The 21,487-nt window shown below is 39.1% G+C and overlaps 1 long non-coding RNA gene across 1 annotated transcript; it reads left to right on the top strand.

Annotated features, from left to right (window-relative positions):
* Window positions 1–44: 44 nt before the first annotated feature.
* Window positions 45–14,873, top strand: LOC104602028 (uncharacterized). Its single transcript, XR_016083525.1, has 4 exons — window positions 45–880; window positions 2,390–2,436; window positions 3,797–3,919; window positions 14,560–14,873. It is a non-coding gene; the product is annotated as an uncharacterized LOC104602028 (long non-coding RNA).
* The last annotated feature ends 6,614 nt before the right edge of the window (window positions 14,874–21,487 follow it).

Genomic DNA, 21,487 nt, shown 5'->3' with positions numbered 1-21,487 from the left:
CTGATCCAGAGACAGTTTATGTTGGTGAAACCCAGATGCCCATGTAGTTGGTGGGTGGTCATGAACTCCCTCCCCTTCCTGAACAAATTCACAAACAAAAAACAAAACCATAGACTTGACAAGGTTTATTTCGTTATAGTCCAAAGCTGGAGCCCCATAAATTGCCACTTGTCCATGTTTTGGACCAATAGGAGCCCATCATCAAATGGGTCCTACCTGAAAGATCATAAAATCCGCCTATACAAACTACAGAAGGTTCTCATCTTCTGATTCTGCTGCATTTAAAACTTAAAAGGGGTGATGAAGAGAGGTTTTAAAGCTGGAAAAGGTTTTACCCAAAGAATTGCTAGGAAAGCGGCCCCGACCAGCTGACACCTATTCCCTCAGCCTCTCATGGACCATAGTCGCAGGCTTCTTTTTCTTTCCTTGTGTTTGTTTTGGCCACCATTCTCTATAAACATGGCATTGGCATGGCATATATCAGCCCTTCTCTCGCTCTATTCGCCTACTCCAACCAGAGAAGAGAACTACCCTTCCACGCCATTCAAGTATTCTTAAGACAAGCTTGGCTCAAATTCCATCACTCAAAGAGAAAAGAAGGAAGACCGCTTCTCGTTCTTGGTCAAGTTTCTTCTTCATCTGCTTCTGTTCTACCAGGTCCTGATGTTCGACTACGGCTTGATAGTCTGGGTCCGCAGCCCGGCTCCAGAAAGAGAAACAAGAGGAAAGGGAAAGGTATCTCAGCAGGTCAAGGAAGTTGCTGTGGGTTCGGGATGAGGGGTCAGAAGTCGAGGTCCGGTACCAGTGTCTGCAAAGGATTCGAGGGTAGCCAAATGCCCCTTTACCGCCATATCCCCAAACTCAAGAGGAATGGGCGCAGGTATCTCATTACTCGCTTGTTTATAACTATGTTTTGAAAAGATGAATAAAATGGGTAGCTGATTAGTCATATATTGTTTCTCAACAAGATGTCCAATCATGATTTTTAGTAAATCGGCAGTGAAATTGAGGTGGAATAAATACAAGATGTCCATTTCTTTTTTAAGCAAAGCATATACATTACTGGTCTATTTTCTACAATTAACAGGGCTTACACAATTCGATAAGGTCAATTCACCATTGATTCATGTCCAAATGAGTTTGCAAATATATATATACACTAATATATGCCAGATGCTCCCCTCCTTGCTTAGGAAACAATGAATTCCAAATTGGTACTTACATTTCACTATTATTTTTTGGTGGGGGTGATCAATTTTCTTATTGATAAAAATAAAAGAATTTTACCATCCTTACATGTCCGGGTAAGTTTTGCCAAGGCACATATATGTTATATGTTTCCCTTCTTCTCAGAAAGCAATAAATTCTAAATTGGTATTCACATATTTGTGTCTTTTCTTTCCTTTTGGGTAAATTATAAAGAGCCCCTTGTACTATGGAATCAGTGACAAATGCCCCCCTCAGGTAGTGTTCCATCAGTTAACTTCAAAAAAGATTCTCATTCAGCTGCTTAAACTTTTTTAAATCCCCAAACTACCCTTTCTTATATATTTGAACAATTTATGATTCAATTAGTTTTCTAAATATGACATTGAAGTCCCGTCAATTGCTCCAATAGATCCTTGCAGATTTCTGGCTGGATTCAGCATTCGAATAAAATGGTAGAGGTTTCTTTATGATAGATATAAACTTATGGTTTTGTTTGGTTTTTCTTTATTTATTGGAGAAAGGAGTGGATAATTTTTATATTTTAAGATGGAGAGAGGCATTCATGTCAGTGAAATGAATCAAGAATTAAAAAGAAAAAAAAAAATTTTTTTCTGTGTCAGTGAAATGATTCTTGTTATTTTTGGTCAATTAGGGATTAAGAGAAAGGGCAAGGAAAAGAAAATAAGGAAAGTTTATGTGGGAATTTTGGTAATGCATTTCGCCATCTAACTTGACTGTCAGGGGGTATTTGTCGCAAAGTGAAAGTTTAGGGGGCCTTTGTCACAAATGAAAGTTCAGGGGGTATTTGTCACTGACCCCATAGCACAAGCGAGTCTTTGTAATTTACTCTTTTGTTTGGGGGGTCATTGAGAATTTTTTTTGTATGGTTGATTTTGAGATAATGTTTCTTGGAGTTATTAGTGTTTTGGAAAGTGAATGTTATTTGTAGTAGAGTTTCTTCAATGATCAAAAACATGGTAGTGTTTTTTGAGTTTTCACAATATTGTTAGACCTGTCTTAGAATTCTATATCTTTTCTAAAGGGGGGGGGGGGGGTGTTATGAGAAAAAGATGCAATGTGTATGTTTTTATTTTTTTTTCTTTTGAAAACAAAAACAAAACCGTACACATTGTTGAACATCCCCTAAGTAATTAACTAAACCTCTTTGATGTCATTGCAGGACTGCCCATGCACCAATTAGAAACATGGTCAAAATATTTATATCAGGTAACTGGTTATTTTGCATAGCGATTTGTGCTATATTAATACCTGGTCAAATTAGATTCTTTAAAGACTCTCTGTCTGCATTATATTCCATGATTATACCTTTTATCTGGTTCTTTGCTAGTGAGCCTTTGTAGTCCCAGGGTGGGAATATTCAACTACTGATATGATTTATCAATGTAAGCAACATCAGTGTTCATCATTAGGAATCAGGATATAAGATGTTCTTCACCTGAATTGTGATCTGCAATTGAGACTCCCATTTGATAAATGTTAAAGAATAGTTCATAGTGGTCAGCAGGCTGGACTGAAATACAAGTAGCAGGGGACTGCCAAGTAGTTATAAATTGGCTGAAATTTGGAGTTGACGTACCATGGGCTTTGTGGTTTCTGGTTAGACATGCACGAGCTCTAGGACTGGCCTGTATTGCACATTCAGGTGGATTCCAAGATCAGCAAATGGTATGGATGGCTCTCCTGGCTGGGACTGGAGTCTCTCAAAGAGAACCTATGTTTGGTTGGTGTAGGGGATCATTATAAGGGAATCAGAGTAGAATCTGAAGATGAGAGTGGTGAGATTTAATCTGTTTCTGGTTTTTGTATGATGGCATATTGTAAAGTTTGGACTTTTCTTCACGTTTAATAAAGCTACAAAGTATCATTGCTCATAAAAAGGGCCAATATGGCATTTACTAGTTAAAGCAAAGCATCTGGCATATTGGATGATTGTGTGGATAAGTTTCCTAGAGATTGCACTTATGATATGTAAGACAACATCTGAACTAGAGATCTTTCTTCACATGGAATAGCATGTCCAATGCAGCTAGAACAAGATCCAGACACAGTAATACATGAGACCAAATGATCTACCACTGTCAAGTAAAAGTAATATGTTTACCTCTATCAAATGATAAACTGGAAGTTGTAACTGAGTAGCATATGACTGTTATGACACTACTATAGACAGGATGGATGTACCTAAGCATCCAGTAAACCAATAGAAAATGCTTGAATGTGAAATGTGTACCCATTGATATCATTGTTACTGAAGCTTCTTAAACGTAAAAGGTATCAGAACTTGACGCAGGTAAAGCAACAAATTTTCATGACATAATTCATTTAAAATATTAAAACCAAGTCCTGCATGATTTAACCACCTGTAAGTTAAAAAAAAACAATGAAAATAGATTTTTGGATATATAGTGCTTCTTGTGTATAATGATTTGATCTGTATTTAGGTATTATGTTGCATATAATATTTACTTCTTTCTTGATAAATATTTTATGATATCCTTTTATTCTCTTTGATGTTATGTGCTGGTTCTTTTACTAATTGCCAAAAATGAATGCTGGATTGCCAAAGTTTGTCCCTGTAAATTCAAGAGACAGAGAAGTTGCAAGATAAGGAGATGAGGTTTCACTGGAATCCTTGAAGGAGAAGGACTTGATCAACTCATCAGGAAGAAAAGGAACCCATTTCTTAAAGGTACAAATGATCATCTTTATTTTTATTTTACAACACATAGGAGGTGCTGTTAAAAGATTTACATTTGGGTACTGATCAAGGAAAAAGCTTTGCATTTGGATGTATCATTTGTTCACCTCTATGATTCACTTTATGAAAAATTTGTTTTCCTTATAATGTAACTTGGACACAATCACTTGGAAAGCATGGATAAAAGTGTGAGAAAGAGATATCCTGGAAAACAAGATACTTGAACATCCAAAGACTCCTAAAATCGATGTTTTTTATTTATTTTCAAAATAATTTTTCTGTATGTTAAATATCAGAAAGACCAACTTATCAAAAAAAAATGTAAAACCATACATATACAACCAAAATGAACTATTATCTATATGACAGCAAATGGTGTAAACACTGAACTGTTATTCCTAGAGGAGGAGACGGATCCGCAAGATTCTGGTACTATCAAAACGCAAAGAAGAGTGAGCCTTGGCAGCGGAGAACAGATCTTTCCCAAACTAGGTATGCTATACAAAAGACAGGTGGAGTTGGGAATACTGAAAGAGGTAAGGCAGAGTGCACCCCAGCCAATAAATGAGTCCATCCCATATGTAGAGCCTAATCAGGACATCAGGCCAAAGAGACAGGAATCAAACTTGGAGCCTTACCTAAGGATTCACGCAGAGGGAAAGAGAAGTGAAGCTTCTTTGATTGTAGAGGGTGAGGAAGTATTGGTTGTACCTATTCTGCTTCCACAGCTGAGTCCGGAAAAGAGGAAGGGCCTAGTCTTGACTCCAAGAATTGATACCCAGCAGCCGGTCCACATGCAACCATCTATGCTAATTCCAGGTAAGCCAGTCCATTTGGTTTTAGATACCAACTTGGGTTCTCTGCCTGTAACAGATGTCTTGGAATCCCGACCAAACCAACCAATTGGTAGTAGGGAAGTGGCCATTGATAATGATGGAGTCCGATCAGAGAAGAGAGTTGGGTTGTTAGAAAGGAAACAAGAGGAGTTAGAATGGATTTGGGAGCAGATTTGTGCCCTGTTGGAGGAATATAAACAGAAGGAGGAAATGATTGAGGTGGCTCCAAAAAACTCTGAATCAGAGGCAAGAACCAATAGATTGGGGCAGGAATTAGGAAATAAAGGGCAGAATAGGAAGTCAGTGGGAAACAAGGACAGGAAAAAGAAGAAACAGTCTGAAGTAGAGAGACTAATAATGGACATCGAAGGGGATATCGAGTTTAGTGGTAGAGGGGAAAGAAATAAGGGTTCTAATTGAAGGAACACTTTACTGGAGGGCTAAATTTTTGAGAGGTAATGAAGATAATAAGTTGGAATGTAAGGGGTTTGGGTAGTGCTAGAAAAAGGAGATTAATTAAGGAGCTACTTAGAAGAGAAAGGCCTGATGTAGTGATGTTGCAGGAGACAAAATTAGCTGAACTGGATAGAAAGTGGGTCAGGGAGATCTGGAAAATAAGAGGGGTAAGATGGTGCTCAGCTCCGTCGTGGGGAGCCTCGGGGGGAATAGTAACTTTGTGGAGGGAGGACTTCGGAGAACCAGTAGAGGAGCTAATAGGAAACTTCACTGTATCCCTAAAATTCAGAATGGTGGAAGATGGATTTACTTGGGTGCTAACAAATGTGTATGGTTCAAATAATCACAGAGAGAGGAATGAGTTCTAGGAGGAGCTTCATGGGATTCAAGGTTTGTGGGAAGGTCCTTGGTGTTTGGGGGGTGATTTTAATGCAAAAAGACATAAATGAGTCAAATAATCCTAGGTAGGCCATTACAACTAGTATGAGGAAGTTCAATGACTTCATAAATTCCTATGAGTTATGGGAGCTTCCTCTACTACAAGCTACCTACACTTGGTCCAACTTCCAAGAAAACCCAATTTGCTCAAAGCTTGACAGATTCCTATTTAATGAGGGTTGGGAGAGCCACTGGAGAGGTTTGGTGGCTAAGGCCCTATCTAGGATAACCTCTGATCACTACCCTATAGAAGTAGGACAAGAACCTCTTGGTAATGGACCTAGACCATTCAGGTTTGAAAATATGTGGCTGACACACCCGGACTTCTTGCTTAAGGTTAAGGAATGGTGGAGTGAAGGGTTGAGAGAAGTGAAATGGGATGGGGTTAAATTCCACAAAAAATTAAAAAGGTTGAGAGGCAAAATAAAAGAATGGAATAAGGTTCAATTTGGAAGAGTGGAGGAGGTAAATGATAGGCCCCAATTAATGCCAGGAAGAGGAAAGGTCAACAATCAGCTAAGGGGGGGAAATAATTGAACAATTAATCACATGAGGGCAATTACAGCTGGAGGGAATAAGGAGAGTCTTGGGGCATTTATAGCTATGTCAGTTATGAATAAGAAGAGTTTTTGGGCATTTATAACTAGGCCAGCTGGGCATTTATAGAGGGAGTCAGTTATGCTATCAGTAGAGTATAAGAAGGGGCTTTAGGGGATGGGGGTGGTATGTTTTCTTTGAGTAAAGAATATTGTGAGTGTTTGGGAGAGCCGGTGGTCTCTTGAAGAACCGACCAATTGTTAATGTTTTCTGCTGAATGAATACTAGTTTCTTTTGTTAATGTTCAAGTGTGTGAATGCTGCTGTAAGTCTGTGAACTGTGTGTCAAATTTCTGGGTCATATCAGTGGTATCAGAGCGCGTCTTTCCTCGGCCATGGTGACAGCTAAGGAAGTGGCATCGCAAGTGGAGGGTTTCGAAGAACGCTTGACTTCTCTGCATTCTGAAGTGGATGGCTTACGTGATGAGATTCAGCGACTCGATCCAGAAAAGATAGCAGCAGGACTTTCGAAGATCTCATCCCTGGAAGGAGGCGTTCAAGACCTGGTAAGACGTTTTGATCTGTTGCTTCAGCAACAAACCTTTTCAGCTCCTTTGTCTACAACTGACATTGCTCCTCCTGTAGCCACATCAAGTCGTGCGGCTGACAAAGGGAAGAGTGCAGCTTTCCCGACGTCTTCTTCAATGTCAGTGCCGGAACATACTTCTGATCCACTTCCTCGGAAGTTGGAGTTGCCTATTTTTGATGGGGAAAGTTCAGACGGCTGGCTTTTTCGCGCGGAGCGCTATTTTGAGATTAATGGCTTGCTTCCGGCGGAACGACTGCGGGCGGCCGTGGTCTGTTTAGAGGGTGATGCTTTGGTGTGGTATTATTGGGAGGATGGTCGGCGACCTTTTTGGAGTTGGGCAGAATTCAAGGAACTCCTCCTTGAACGTTTTCGATTGACTCAGGAAGGTAATTTACAGGAGCAGCTCTTCTCGTTACATCAGTCTTCTACTGTTAAGGAATATCGTCGCCAATTCGAGGTGCTCTCCGCTCCCTTACGTGACCTGCCAGAATCAGTCCTTGAAGCAGCCTTTGTTAATGGGTTGCGCCCAGATATCCAAGCCGAACTCCGACAGATGGAACCCGTTGGGCTGATCAGAAAAATGGTTGCAGCCCAGAAAATTGAGGAGAAGAATTAGGCCTTATGGGCTTATCAATCAGGTTCATTTCCTCGTGGGCCCACAACATCCCTCTCTGGAACCCACTTTAACTCACGGGTTTCGCAAGTGACTACTCTTGCTGTCACCCGACCTGCACGTGCCGCAATCCCTCCTTCTTCATCAGCCCCTGTTATTAAGGCCCCACCTCCTGCTTTCAAAAAGATGACCGATAAAGAGATGCAGCAGAAACGTGCGAAAGGTCTATGCTTCCGTTGCGACGAGAAATACAGCCCGGGACACCGTTGTGCTTAGAAATCACTTCAGGTTTTATGGGTTCAAGATGATGTGGAGGAAATTACTTCTGATGCGTCTAATTTGGACTGCACTTCCGGGGACACTAAAATTGCTCCGGCTCCAGAATCAGCCGCGCTTTGTGTTTCGTCTCTTGTTGGGTTGTGTACGGCAAATTCCCTTAAGGTACATGGACGCATTTTGTCACGTGAGGTGGTCATATTGGTAGACTCGGGTGCATCCCACAACTTTATCTCCGAAACTTTAGCGAAAGAATTGAAACGCACCCCTACACACGAATTTGGAGTTCAGATGGGAAATGGTGAGGAGGTGAGAACTTCCGGAGTCTGCCATTAGGTTTGCCTCAACTTACCCGAATTGGATGTCATTGCTGATTTCTTTCCTTTAAAGTTGGGCTCTACGGACGTCATTCTTGGTTTTCCTTGGTTAGCATCCCTCGGGGACTCAGTGATGAATTGGGGCAACATGTCTATGAAGCTCAATTTGGGAGGTGTCCGGGTGAAATTACAGGGCGATCCTTCTCTCTGTTCTTCTCAGGTATCTTTGCATGCTATGATACGTAACTTACAACATGAGGGACATAACAGGGGTTTTCCACCTGGATCTGATTTTGATGTTTATATCCACTATGGGGCTGATGCTTACATTTGTGGAGAAGAGACGGCATTGTTGGAAAGCCTTGAAGGAAAACAAGAAAAACCAAGGTTGAAGCCTCCTTTTCAAGCTAAGGCAGGGCTATATGGAGGTCCAACAACTGTTACAAATGTTGAAACTGTGGCTGTTTCCCCCACCATGTTAAGGTGTGGTCCTGAATGGTTTTCTAGTTTTGGCAGGAAGAACAATTCTGGGACAAAGCTATTCTGTGTCTCAGGCCAAGTGAATAAGTCTTGTACAAATGAAGAGGAGATGAGTATTCCATTGAAGGAGCTGATACAGAGGCATTGTGGAGGAGTTAGAGGTGGATGGGATAATTTGCTTGCAGTGATACCAGGGGGTTCTTCTGTTCCACTGATTCCAAAGCACATATGTGATGATGTGTTGATGGATTTTGATGCACTCCAAGCTGTCCAAACGGGTTTAGGGACATCTGCTGTAATTATGATGGACGAGTCAGCTGATATTGTGGATGCGATTACTAGGCTCGCTTACTTCTACAAGCCTGAAAGTTGAGGGCAGTACACACCATGTAGGGAGGGGACAGGATGGCTGTGGAGGATCATGGAGAGGGCTGAAGGTTGGAAACACGAAGTTGGAGGAAATAGACATGCTTCAAGAGGTGACAAAGCAGACACACCATCTGTGCATTGGGCGATGTTGTTGCTTGGCCTGTGCAGGGACATATCAGTACACGGTGTGCGTCCATCCACTATGCCTGGAGCTACTGGTTTGGGAGTTCTTATTCATAGGCTGGGCCTGCCTGATTTTGAAGATTCTTGGGAGCCTTTTGACTTACTTCGAGACCAGTTTCCTCATTTTAACCTTGAGGACAAGGTTAGACTTTGGGCGGCGGGTAATGATAGGCCCCAATTAATGCCAGGAAGAGGAAAGGTCAACAATCAGCTAAGGGGGGGGGGAATAATTGAACAATTAATCACATGAGGGCAATTATAGCTGGAGGGAATAAGGAGAGTCTTGGGGCATTTATAGCTATGTCAGTTATGAATAAGAAGAGTTTTTGGGCATTTATAACTAGGCCAGCTGGGCATTTATAGAGGGAGTCAGTTATGCTATCAGTAGAGTATAAGAAGGGGCTTTGGGGGATGGGGGTGATATGTTTTCTTTGAGTAAAGAATATTGTGAGTGTTTGGGAGATTTGGTGGTCTCTCGAAGAACCGACCAACTGTTAATGTTTTCTGCTGAATGAATACTAGTTTCTGGGTCATATCAGTAAAAGCTAGATTATTGGTTCAGATTGAGGAGTTAGATGCAAAAGAATCCCAAGGGATGATGGATGAGCAAGACAGAGAAATGAGGAGGAAACTGAAAAAGGAGTTAGAGGAGACTTTGTTGAGGGAGGAGATCTCTTGGAGACAAAAATCCAGACATAAGTGGATCAAGGAAGGGGTTGGGAATACCAAATTTTTTCATGATTTGGCTAATGGGAGAAGGAGGAAATATTTGATACTAAAGCTTGAGGTTGTTGGTGTGGAGATAACCTCTCAAGAGGAGATTGCCAGTAGGATTATGGATCACTTCAAATCCATCTTTCAAAGACCCTTAGAGAATCGGTTAATAGTAGGGAAGGAGAATTGGCCAACTTTGAACCAAACAAATAAGGGATGGCTGGAAAGAATGATTGAGGAAGAGGAAATTAAGCAAGCTGTTTTTTCTATGGATAGGGCTAAGGCACCGGGTCCTGACGGATTTACAATGGCATTTTATCAGGACTGTTGGGACATTGTCAAAGAAGACTTAATTGGAGTATTTAGAGAATTTGAGGATAAAAATTTTGTGAGTCCTGGAATCAATGCCACCTTTATAGCCTTAACTCCCAAAAAGAATGATGCCAGACACCCCAAAGATTTTCGGTCAATTACCTTGGTGACAAGCATCTATAAGATTCTGGCAAAAGTGCTCTCTAGGAGGATCAAAGTATTTCTCCCCTCTCTCGTTAGCCAAGCACAAGGAGCCTTTATATAGGATAGACAAATTACATATCAGATCCTTATTGCAAACGAGAGTGTGGAAAAGATAAGGAGATCGGGCAGGAAAGGATTTGTTTGCAAACTGGACTTGGAGAAAGCCTATGACTTAGTGGATTGGAATTTCTTGCTGGACATGTCGAGAAGACGTGGATTTGGGGATAAATGGTGCAATTGGATAAGAGGATGCTTAAACTCTTGTCGTTATTCAGTGTTGGTGAATGGGGTGGTTAAGGACTTTTTTCCAGCCAATAGAGGCTTAAGACAAGGGGATCCACTCTCCCCTTTCCTCTTTACACTTGTTGGTGATGTCTTTAGTAGGATGGTCTCCAAAGCAGATGAGGAGGGCCAAATAAAGGGATGGAGAATAGGGAGCAGAGGCATTCCAGTAACTCACCTTCAGTTTGCTGATGATATTGTTATTTTCTGTGAAGGGATTGAGTTGAGCAAAGTGAACTTTAAGATTTTAATAAGTACTTTTGAGAGGGTCTCCAACTTGAAGGTAAATTTTGATAAAAGTTGTGTGGCTGGAGTAAACTTGGAGAATAGGGAGATTGAATCCATTGCAGAATGCTTAGGTTGCAATATTTCTTCTTGGTCTTTGACATACTTAGGGATACCCTTAGGAGCCAACCCTAAAGAAAGTAGTTTCTGGGCCCCTATTGTGGAGAAATTTGATAAGTGCTTGGCTGCTTGGAAAAAGAATTGCATTTCAATAGGGGGCAGGCTGACTTTAATTAAGGCTACTGTTCAGGATTCCTCCAAGGGAGGCTAAGAAACTGGAGAAGAGAATGAGAGACTTTCTATGGGAACCAGGAGAGGTGAAAAAGGATCACTTGATCAGATGGGAGATAGTTAACAAACCAAAGGAAGAAGGGGGTTTAGGGATAGGGAACATAGTGCTGAAGAATGTAGCCCTTCTTGGGAAGTGGCTATGGAGATGGCCCCGAGAGAGAGAGAGAGATTATGGCATGAGGTGGTGGCAAGCATTCATGGTTGTGCAGGAAATGGTTGGGATTCCGGGATATCTCGCCGAGCTACCCTTACTACACCTTGGAAGGCTATACATGGTATTCTCCCTCGCTTCCTCAGATTCATCAGGTATGATGCTTGTTTTGGTAATGCTATTCTGTTCTGGGAGGATATTTGGGTGGGTACTCAACCCCTCAAAGATTGTTTCCCCTCGCTCTATTCCATTTCCCTTCACAAACATGAGCCAATTGCAACTTTTCTCCTGAGCCCGTTAAACCCCTTATCTTTAAACTGGGACTTTGGATTTCGTAGAGGGTTAAGGAATGGCGAGTCAAATTGTGTTATTTAGCTAATTCATTTACTAGAATCCGTTTGCTTGGACCCCACTTCTTCTGATCAAAGGGTTTGGACTCCTCTTCCAAAAGGTACTTTTACTTGCTCTTCTTTTCTAAAATCCCTCAGTTCTAACCCCTTTTCCCAAGGATTCCCTGTCAAAGAAGTCTGGGCGCGACCTATTCCCCCAAAAATTGATGTATTCTGCTGGGAAGTCTTCTATGGGAAGATCAATGCTTTGGAAAACTTACAGAAAAAGAGACCCTCGCTTTGTCTTTCCCCAAATTGGTGTTCCTTGTGTAAGGCCGAGAATGAGGACTGTGTCCATTTGCTGATCTCCTGTTCCTTTGCTACAGCTATACGGAGGTGGAGCCTTTGTTTATTTGGAGGTAGGTGGTCTTTGCCTTCTGATTTAAGCTTGTTATTCAACCCATCTGTCTTTGTTTGGCACACTAGAAGAGGTAAGGTCATGTGGAAATGTGTCAGGGCAGCCACTCTGTGGACTCTTTGGGAGGAAAGGAATGCAAGAAATTTCTTAGAGAAGGAAAGAGGGTTAGATAAAATGAAGGATTGTATCCTAACAAGAGCAATCCATTGGCTGAAAACTGTGGATATCTTTGATGACTTCTCCTTTGATGATTTGTGGAGAAATTGGCTAGTAATAGCTAACACTTCAACAAAGAAGGATAGAATTCTGTCAGAATGGATTCCGCCTTTGGAAGGTGTCATCAAGCTGAACTTTGATGGAAGTAGCCAAGGCAACCCCGGGCCTTCAGGTATAGGGGGTATCCTGAGAAATAAGGACAGCAACATAATTTCCCTATTCTCAGGACCGGTGGGAGTGGGGGATTCCACAAGGGCAGAAATCCTTGCTGCAGTACAAGGAATTCAGATCGCCAACCAGCTTGGGGTGGAGCGTCTCCTAGTTGAAGGGGACTCTCAGGTGGTAACCAGGTGGCTCCGAAACTTGGATACCACACCATTTGGGGCTACAAAGATCTCATCAAAAAAGTAAAGTGGTTAACCAGTAATATGAGAGTTGAGGTAAAATGGGTTAGTAGGTCTGCTAATTCTTTGGTTGATGCTTTAGCCAAACAGGGGGTTTCTAGGGAAGATCTTTTTTGTGCTTCTATCTAAGTTGTTATTAATTTGAAAATCTGTACTTAACTAGCCCGGAGAGGTTGCAACTTGTACCTTTCCTTGAGGACTTTGTACTATTGTCTATTGCTGTTTTATAAAATCATTTCAATTATCAAAAAAAAAAAAAAATTCTGCTGTGGGCCTTCAATCTTCCTTTTGTATAAAAGTTCTTTCTTATGGTAATTGTTAATATGCTAGATTTTATTACTGATTATAAAATATGATGTATAAACAATAGTTGAAAAGAAGACCAAAGAAGAATGATGGCATTTGAAGATAGTGCAATTTTTAGAAATAAAAACAATAATTTTTTTTTCATTTTTAGACAAGATTCCATGATAAGAAAGAAACTGAATACTGATGGAGGGTGTTATAATGCTACTATAGCATGTGGTGGACCACCTAAGCAGGTAGTTTAGAAGATGAAACTGGTTTTAATTATTCTACTATCCACCAGATTCATTACCATTGGCAGAAAAAGCATTTTGAGTCTTATTCAAATTTCTATTCAACTCTCTACAGCCCAAAAGTGACCAGTGATAAGTTGGATGTTCTAATATTTGTTAATCCCTCTCCCTCGAGGTAAATTTTGTACACCCCAGTCTCATGGTGAAAAGACCTTCCTGCACTCATAACAAGTGTTGTGTACCATTGGGCTCATCCTCTATTGATGGATTCTCCTAGAGAAGAATTGTAGTTACCAACAAGCTCTTGTTTATAGATGGTCCATGTTTCACTTGTAGAAATTAAATTTGATATCCATTATGACGGTGGAAAAAACGCAGAAGGGATGTTCAGCCTCAAGTTTATAGCTCCTAGAGGTGTTGTGGATATGCTTACTGCTTAGATAATGGAAGAAATCATGCAGGCTTAGGGACAGAATGCACTGGAAGGCCATTGTTCATGTTGCTATATTGGAACTTGGGAGGAAGAAAGAAATCTGGTTGAGATTCTACATCCTTACCCAAGTATATTCAAGGATTTCTCATGTAGGATGGGTTTGGAGTCCTACAAATTTTAGATCAGGTGGCCAGCTTTGTGGGTGGAGGGTCTCTGGGTGATTAAGAATGAATAATAGGGATGAGGAAGCAATTAGACAGTTTGTTGTCCACCAAAGAATGAGCAGAAACTTAGAGATAAGTCAATTAAGAGGAGGAAATAGGAGTGACAGGGAAAAAAGAGAATTTTCTGGCAACAACTAGAAAACACTAAACCAAACTTTATTTCTTCAAATCAACTTTTTCTTAAATTGCTATGATAATGACTCAATTTATAGACTCAAATTTTGAACTAAGATGTCCCTTACAGTATTTGATTTTGACTAGGAACTGACCCAAATCAACTTTTAATTGCTTTAGAACTAAAAAACAAATCCAGTAGTAACTTGGGATGCTCAAATAAGGACACTCAACTTACAAACTCAGCTGCAGGATTACTCAAGTTTTTTTTTTTTTTTCTGTTTATGTTTATCATTGTTGTAATGCATTTGTTTAGCCAAAAGTTGGCCTAGTGGTGATGAAAGCAATGTTATTGTGTTGCACAATGTACACTTAAACGGTATATGTTTTATGGTACAAAGTATAGCAAACTCAATTAATCCTGCTTCCCATGTATCATGTTGATTAGAAGCACGATAATTCATCAAATGAGGGGAAGACAATTGGGCATATCTGTAAGGCAGCACTTTATTATGTCCTACATCATATAGGGCTTTGTGAAAATACATTACCGAACATACAATTATCTGTTTGTATTTCTACATGCCCATGCTTGTCTTGCTGATCTTCATCCTTGTTACAGATTTTAGGAGATGGAAAATTGAGTGTGCCTTCTCAAAATCAGCAAAAGAGAATCTAGAGTCTTCTCTCTCTCTCTCTCTGCTGCCACTGACCCTGCTTCTGTTTGAGCTACGTCGACACTTGACAACATCATGTCAACCTGTTTCTTGATTTTTACGAAAATGAGAAGCAGCCCGGCTTTTTTACTCATCCTCTAAATGAAAGTCCTTACCATCTCACACTCTGTTTTCCCGGAGATTCTTCTGAGATGGAACTCCATGACTCCATCCTGAATGGTTGTTTGATTTCAGAAATCACATGTACTTTCATTTTTAATCTCTTCAACCATTTCCATAATATGCTGCATCAACTGGAACTCAAATGGATATTCCCATCTCAGTTCTGCACTTGCAAACCTACTACTATAGTATAAACTGTCAAGGTCCTCAAAGACTTTCAAGCTATGTTTTCATTGATATTTGAAAATGGAAATAAAAATACACAAATTTCTGTATTCTGCTCAACAGATATTGCAGAATAACCCGGTAAACAATTAAGGCCAAGGAGATGAAATTCATTCAAATGAGTGATACTCATCCTTCTTATCCCTAGCATCGTCTAATGGATAAGAAAAGAACCAAGAAAAAGTGATAGGCTCCGAGATCCACCGACTCGCAGCATAAGAACTAAGAACCAAGGAAAAATGCTATCCCCAGTAAATGCATTTTGAGGGTCGTATGTTCACTTTGTTATTAACTTATTGCTTTTAGATCATACCACCGGAGGTAGGGGTGTCAATGTATTGAAAATCTGATTTCGTATTTGAGATTCAATCAGATTTCAATATGACCTGATTAGATTCGATCATTTTTAATTCTTATATAATATATAAAATATCTAAATATTTTATATCTAAATTCATAGTCGAACCCTATATATAATTTATATTTATAATATTTTAATTATATAAATAATTTATATACATTTATATAAATAAAATATTTATTAATTACCTAAAATAATTAAACGGTTGAATTCAAATGGAATCAATTATTTGAATATTTAATTGAATTTGGATATCAAATTTTTTAAGATATTTAATTCGATCTGAATTCAATCTGTTACACCCGAAACTGGAGGGGATACTAATTCCTGTGGACATTAGATAAGAACCGTGTTGAGGGTCTAATAGAATGCTTTGAGGGAGATGTCTGTTGGGTTGTCAGGATTCATTCAGTTGTGGCTAGTGTGACATGATTTCCATACTTGCTTGATTAGGGTTTTTTAATTGTTTGCAAAAGAAAAAGTGATTTGTCATATCTCGTGCAGTTGACCTATTTCAGTTTTGTTGAAAGTTGAAAGAGAACAAACGATGCCTGAACTTTTTGTGAATGCTCTATTGCAGCCAACACCTAGTGATATTGTGATGTTGATATTTGACCAGAAGACAAGTAGACAACTACTCTTTTGTGGGAGACTGGGAGGAAGCAGTAGCAATAGGCCCAGCCGCGCCTGGGTGCTGTTCATGTTCGTGGGAAGCGAGCCAGACCTTGTAAATAGGGATGGAAGTGTGAAGTGCATTGTAAATAGGGATGGATTCGAGCCGAGCTAAGCAGAATAGTATCAGGTTTGAGCTTGGCTTGAGACTATTTTATAAGGCTCGAGTTTGAGTTCGAGTTCGGTTCGAGTCAAAAGTTCATAAGCTCGAGCTCGGTTCGACTTGTTTTATATTTTATTATACATGTTATAAATATCTTTTTATAAAAATAAAAATTATATATAATTTTTTTTATTTTATATTTAAAAAATTAAGAATTATAATATTTTTATTATATATATTAAATATCAAATATATATAGATATATTATTATATATATCTATAATTTTATTATATATATATATATATATTTGAGCCGGCTCACGAGCTTGAATTGGGCTCGCGAGCCTCGACTCATTTAATAATTGAGCCACTGAATTGGACTCGGCTGAAACCGAGACAAACCAAGCTTGAACAACTTGTGAAAAGCTCAGCTCATTGTTACCCCTAATTGTAATCCCAACGCCAGGGTCAGACTCTCAGACACTCCACAAAATAATTAAAGGATTATTAATAAAGGCAGAGAGAAGAGAGGTGGTTCGTTCAAATGTTCAATTGAAGACCAACTGAGAAGTGAGAACCCATGCAGAATGGATAAAGCATATCAGATTGGCGCACAACTGGATGAAGTGCGGTCTACGGGCTTGGGTGCCCATCTAAATTTCTTCAATGGATCGAGTTTGAAGGACCCAAGTGGGAGATTAATTGGAGATGGAGGCTCAAAAAGGCTGATTAATGGACACCCAAAAAGAGAGATCCATAATCCATTCTAACTTGACAACGACGAGAGAACATCACTGGCAGAAACAAGGAAACTGCATCGACCTATGCAAATGGGAAACCGAAGGAGTTCAACTTCAGTCAGTACAAAACCCCACCCGTTCAAACACCTATTACAGCCTTGCATTGGGAATATTTCCGTATGTATATGATTTATGTCACGGGGAGATATTCCCAATGTAAGGTTGGAAGAGGCTGTTCGAACGATGTGTGCCCTGAACTGATTAAAGTCGATCTCAAACGGAAGAAGTAACCTGAGCCTCTGAGGTCAGCACTCAGCATCTTCTTCCAACGAAAAGAAGCAATCAGTTGATGGCGATAATTAATGTTTTCTATCTTTTTAAATTAAACTGCAATTAACCCGATTCCCTTAAGCTTCAACTGTGGCCTATCAATAGAATAGGGATTGTTGGATTTTAATCTTATAAGAGATTAAATCTAATGGGTTTGATTGGTCAATTACATGAGAAATTGCACCTGCACACTTGATTGAAAAATTAGTTTTTCTCTTACAAAACCCAATTTTGAACTTGTCCCACATTGGAAAATTGTAAGATTTGTTTCCAATATTTTAATAGGAGCTGATTTACACCTTATAAATAGTAGAGGAGAGTATGGTGGTTTGATACTGCGCAACGCGCGCGCACGCGTGTGTGTGGCGCAATGAAGCGCACTTTGCTCGCACCCACGTGGCTCGTGAAGAGCGGCTTTGGTTTTGGTGCGATACTGACCGTTGATGAGATCAACGGTCACGATTCGATCGGGTGTGATCAAGAGGCACAATTCAAAGTTAACAGTCATTAAACTGTTAACTACTTTTTAAACAGTCACAATGTTTGAAATTGTGACTGTTCAAGGTGCCTTCTCTAAACCCTACCTTTTCTTCATAACTCTTCATAAACTATTTAAGGAGCATGAATCAGACTCCAAAAACACACACTTTCGAAATCCACTTTCTCTCTCTCTCTCTCTCAGTCCGGTCTGCTACAGTCTCACAGAAGGTTTCTCCAGAGATTCTTCAACTTTGTTGGTTGCATATTCTCGCCCAAGGTTCTGTTGTATCCTGGGAACGGATTTGCCTGTAACCCAACAGTAAACTCGGTGAAACTGAGTGGAGGCAAATAACATTCTAAAGACAATATCTTCAAATACGTCTCAAAACTTCTTCTCCAAAGTTACAATAACCCCATTTTTTCAATAGGGATTAGTATTTTCACATTTTGTATTGAATTGAGACTTGAGAGGTGGGCCGTGGGCTCATGCTTGGGCTTGGCTTGTTGTTCGCCCAAGGATTTGCAGGCAGGGCTCTGATTCTGATTCAACTTGAATTAGGTGAAGGAAAGGTTAGATAAAGAAATCATGACTTTTGTTTTTTTTTCCTAAATCTAATTATTATTATCTTCCAAGAAAGAGTCACTTAGAAGAACAAATATCCCAAGGAGGCAAACGGGAACACGTGCCGGTGCCAATATGAATATTGATGGAACAGCAAAAGGTGTTCTCTTTTTGTAAGCAATGTCAATTATTTGGTGAGATGGGTCTTTCTACTTTTCTTTTCCTCTTCCTCGCAATAGGGAAAGCAACTGCAAGCCGCTGGAGCAGTACTACTATTTATAATTAATTTGACTAATTTTTAACTTTCTAATGTCATTATCATTAACTCGGCACACTTTTACTAACTACTATCATTAAGTGAGTCTTCTTTTTTTTATTTTGAGATGAGGAAAGTTGGTTAATGTGTTTTTGGTTTTCATTGATTAAGAATCTCATGTTGTTTTTTTTAGATTTATGTAGGGACCAAGAAAAGTTTATTTTCTTAGGTATCATTTATCTGGGTAAGTGATACCAATCTTCTAGGTGAGTAAATAACTTTCTCATCCAGAGGAAAAATTGCCGACACTTGAATTGGATAAAAATACCCCTTTTAATAATGAATTTTTATAGCTAAAACGATCATTTCTTTATTTACATGAGAAATAAAAGAATATGGATAAATGCACTTACCTGAATAAGTGTTTTCCAAGAAAAACTTGTCTAAATAATTACATTTACCCGAAGAAATAACTTACTGAAAAACGAATTGGACCTAATTATTTGTTTTTTTTTTTTCCAATGCTTTGTCTAACATGGCATTCAATCAAGTTGATTAACATCCGTACCAAAGGATATAGCAAAACTTTGCAAAGATTAGGGATTTTCCTGCATGTAACAAATTTTAGGGTTGCAAGTCAATCAGATTTGAATGGGATGTACCTGTATCCAAATTTGGTCCTTTAACATTTGGATTCAAACCAAATCTTATCCGCCTGATTCAGATTAGACTTGGATTTGTAATACAAATGTATTTGCATTAGTGCAAATACATGGTAACACAAATGAAATGAGTGCAATACAACCACATAAAAAAGAGGGTAAAATCCGAAACAAAACAAAACCTAAATTTGCTCTCTATTCATTAGCACTTTCATACTTTAATTCTCACAGATGAATTTGCAGTAGGAGACCTTGGCACTTTCAATATAACCAGTAGGAGATCATACCAACCATCCGGTTGGCACCTTGCGGTAAAGATGAATTTGCAGTGCAAACAAACAATATTGTCGTGGTTAATTTTTGAGTTGTTTAAAAAAAAAAATGAAACTTGTCAATGGATCAAGTTCCCGTTTGGCATGAGTTAATATTTTTTTCATCTTTCTTCATTCAAAGGGAAACAAAAAGTAGTAAAGCAACGATTTAGTATAAAGTTTGAAAGGCCCCTGTGAGATATCTTTGTCTACCAATACATCAAGAGCAACCCACCCTATCTTACGCCCACAAAATTAGATTGGATAAGGGGAATGGAGTTTTTTAGTTTGAACAATTATAATTCATCTTGATACAATCTGGACCAGCTCCATTGATGTAACTTATTGCAGTATGACTTTTAAATTCCATGTGTCTGTACCAACAACTACATTTTCTCAATTCAACATCCCAATTGTTAATTAGCTAAAAGAGAAAAAGGGAATTGTCTAGCGTCATTTGCGGGATATGGAATTTATAATACAAGGGTTCTTTGTCATATAGCTTGCTGACGGAAAATCCTAGCTTTCTTGGTTGGACTCTCCAATTAGCTCCACTCCAGTCTACATCAGTCAATAACCCTAGCAGCCACCGGAGACTAGGGTTTGGTTTTTCTTTTGGGTGAATTTCACTTAAAATTTCTCCACATTCAAATATTGTCATAATTATTTCTGTCCCTTTTACAGGAAAAGCTTTGGTTTTCATTTCCTCTATATGTTTTGATGTTAAAAACAAAGTTGTCATTTTAAAATGGGGAAAAAATAGTGCTTCAGTTTAAGTTTTTTATCATTTTTTATTTCAGCCTATTGATATATCATTTTGCTTCTAAAAATTTTGATACGTATAAAGGGCTGTTTTGGGGTTTAACCCGGTTCAAGGGTAGAAGGACCCTAGATTGACCCCTCTAAACCAGGTTCACAAAGAAAAAAAAAAAGAGCGAGGGCCAATACAGCCCGGTACACCCCTACTGGCATATCAAGCTATATCGATATTTTGAACCTTATTTGCTTCTTTTCAAAAGAATCCCTCTATGAAGGTAAGTTAGGTATAAGAGTGACCTCATGAAGAAGAGAATGGATCTATAAAACTTTTCAGGTCAAAATGAATAAACTCTAATACTAATGTTTTATAATAAAATAAGACACCCTGGCTTGTTTCTAGGTGGCCAATATATTATATTAGGTCTCGTTTCACTCACGGGAATAGGGGTTTGAAATCGGAATCGGAATGGTCTATTTCGATTCCAACTGTTTGGTTGGGCGTAATTGAAATTCTATTTTCATTCCTAGTGGAATGACATGCTCTCTCTGAAGGATTTGGGTTCTGATTTTAACTGTAAACCAAATAAACCCTTAGTATTAGAAAAATACGAAACTCTCCTTATGATATTTTATCATTAGGGCACTAGGCCTAATTGGCATCAAATAAAACATGTTACTGAAGTGATGATATTTCTTTAAAAGATATCAAAAGCCAATTGGCTAGTTGGTAAGATCTTCGGCTGATTGTAGCGGAGACTTGAGATCAAATCCAACCTGTATCGAGGTTGGAGAATTATGAATTTAGAGTGCCGATCTATTTCCTCATGAAACATTCCCCACACCAACCTCACAATGTGTTTCAGCCGCACATCGAGAACAACTCACATTACAATACTCATGAGGTTGTTCTCAATAAATACATGTTTGGCATAAATACAGGAAGCTATACCATTCGGTTTCTTGGATTAATGCTACAGAAAAATATTGTTTAAATTATATGTAATACAGTCCAAGTGTCCAACAAATGAATAAAACTAGTTAGTGTCTAATAAATCTCCTTCAAAAATGCAACGAAAAAATAGGCATATTTCCTTTGTAGAGAAAAGAAAAAAAAAGTAGAGAGCTTCTCTAACTATTTCTGCCACGTGGAGGGGGCAATCAAGACTAGGCCATATACCCACCAAATTGTCCATCTCATCTATATACCCCACCTTATCTTGGTGGTTTTTCCGGTGATAATATTTATTAGT

This window comes from Nelumbo nucifera, chromosome 3 (genome assembly GCF_055504915.1).
Source record: "Nelumbo nucifera cultivar China Antique chromosome 3, China Antique-T2T, whole genome shotgun sequence".
NCBI lineage: Eukaryota > Viridiplantae > Streptophyta > Magnoliopsida > Proteales > Nelumbonaceae > Nelumbo > Nelumbo nucifera.
The sequence above is the reverse complement of the archived record's forward strand: the minus strand, read 5'-3'. Positions and strand labels throughout refer to the sequence as shown.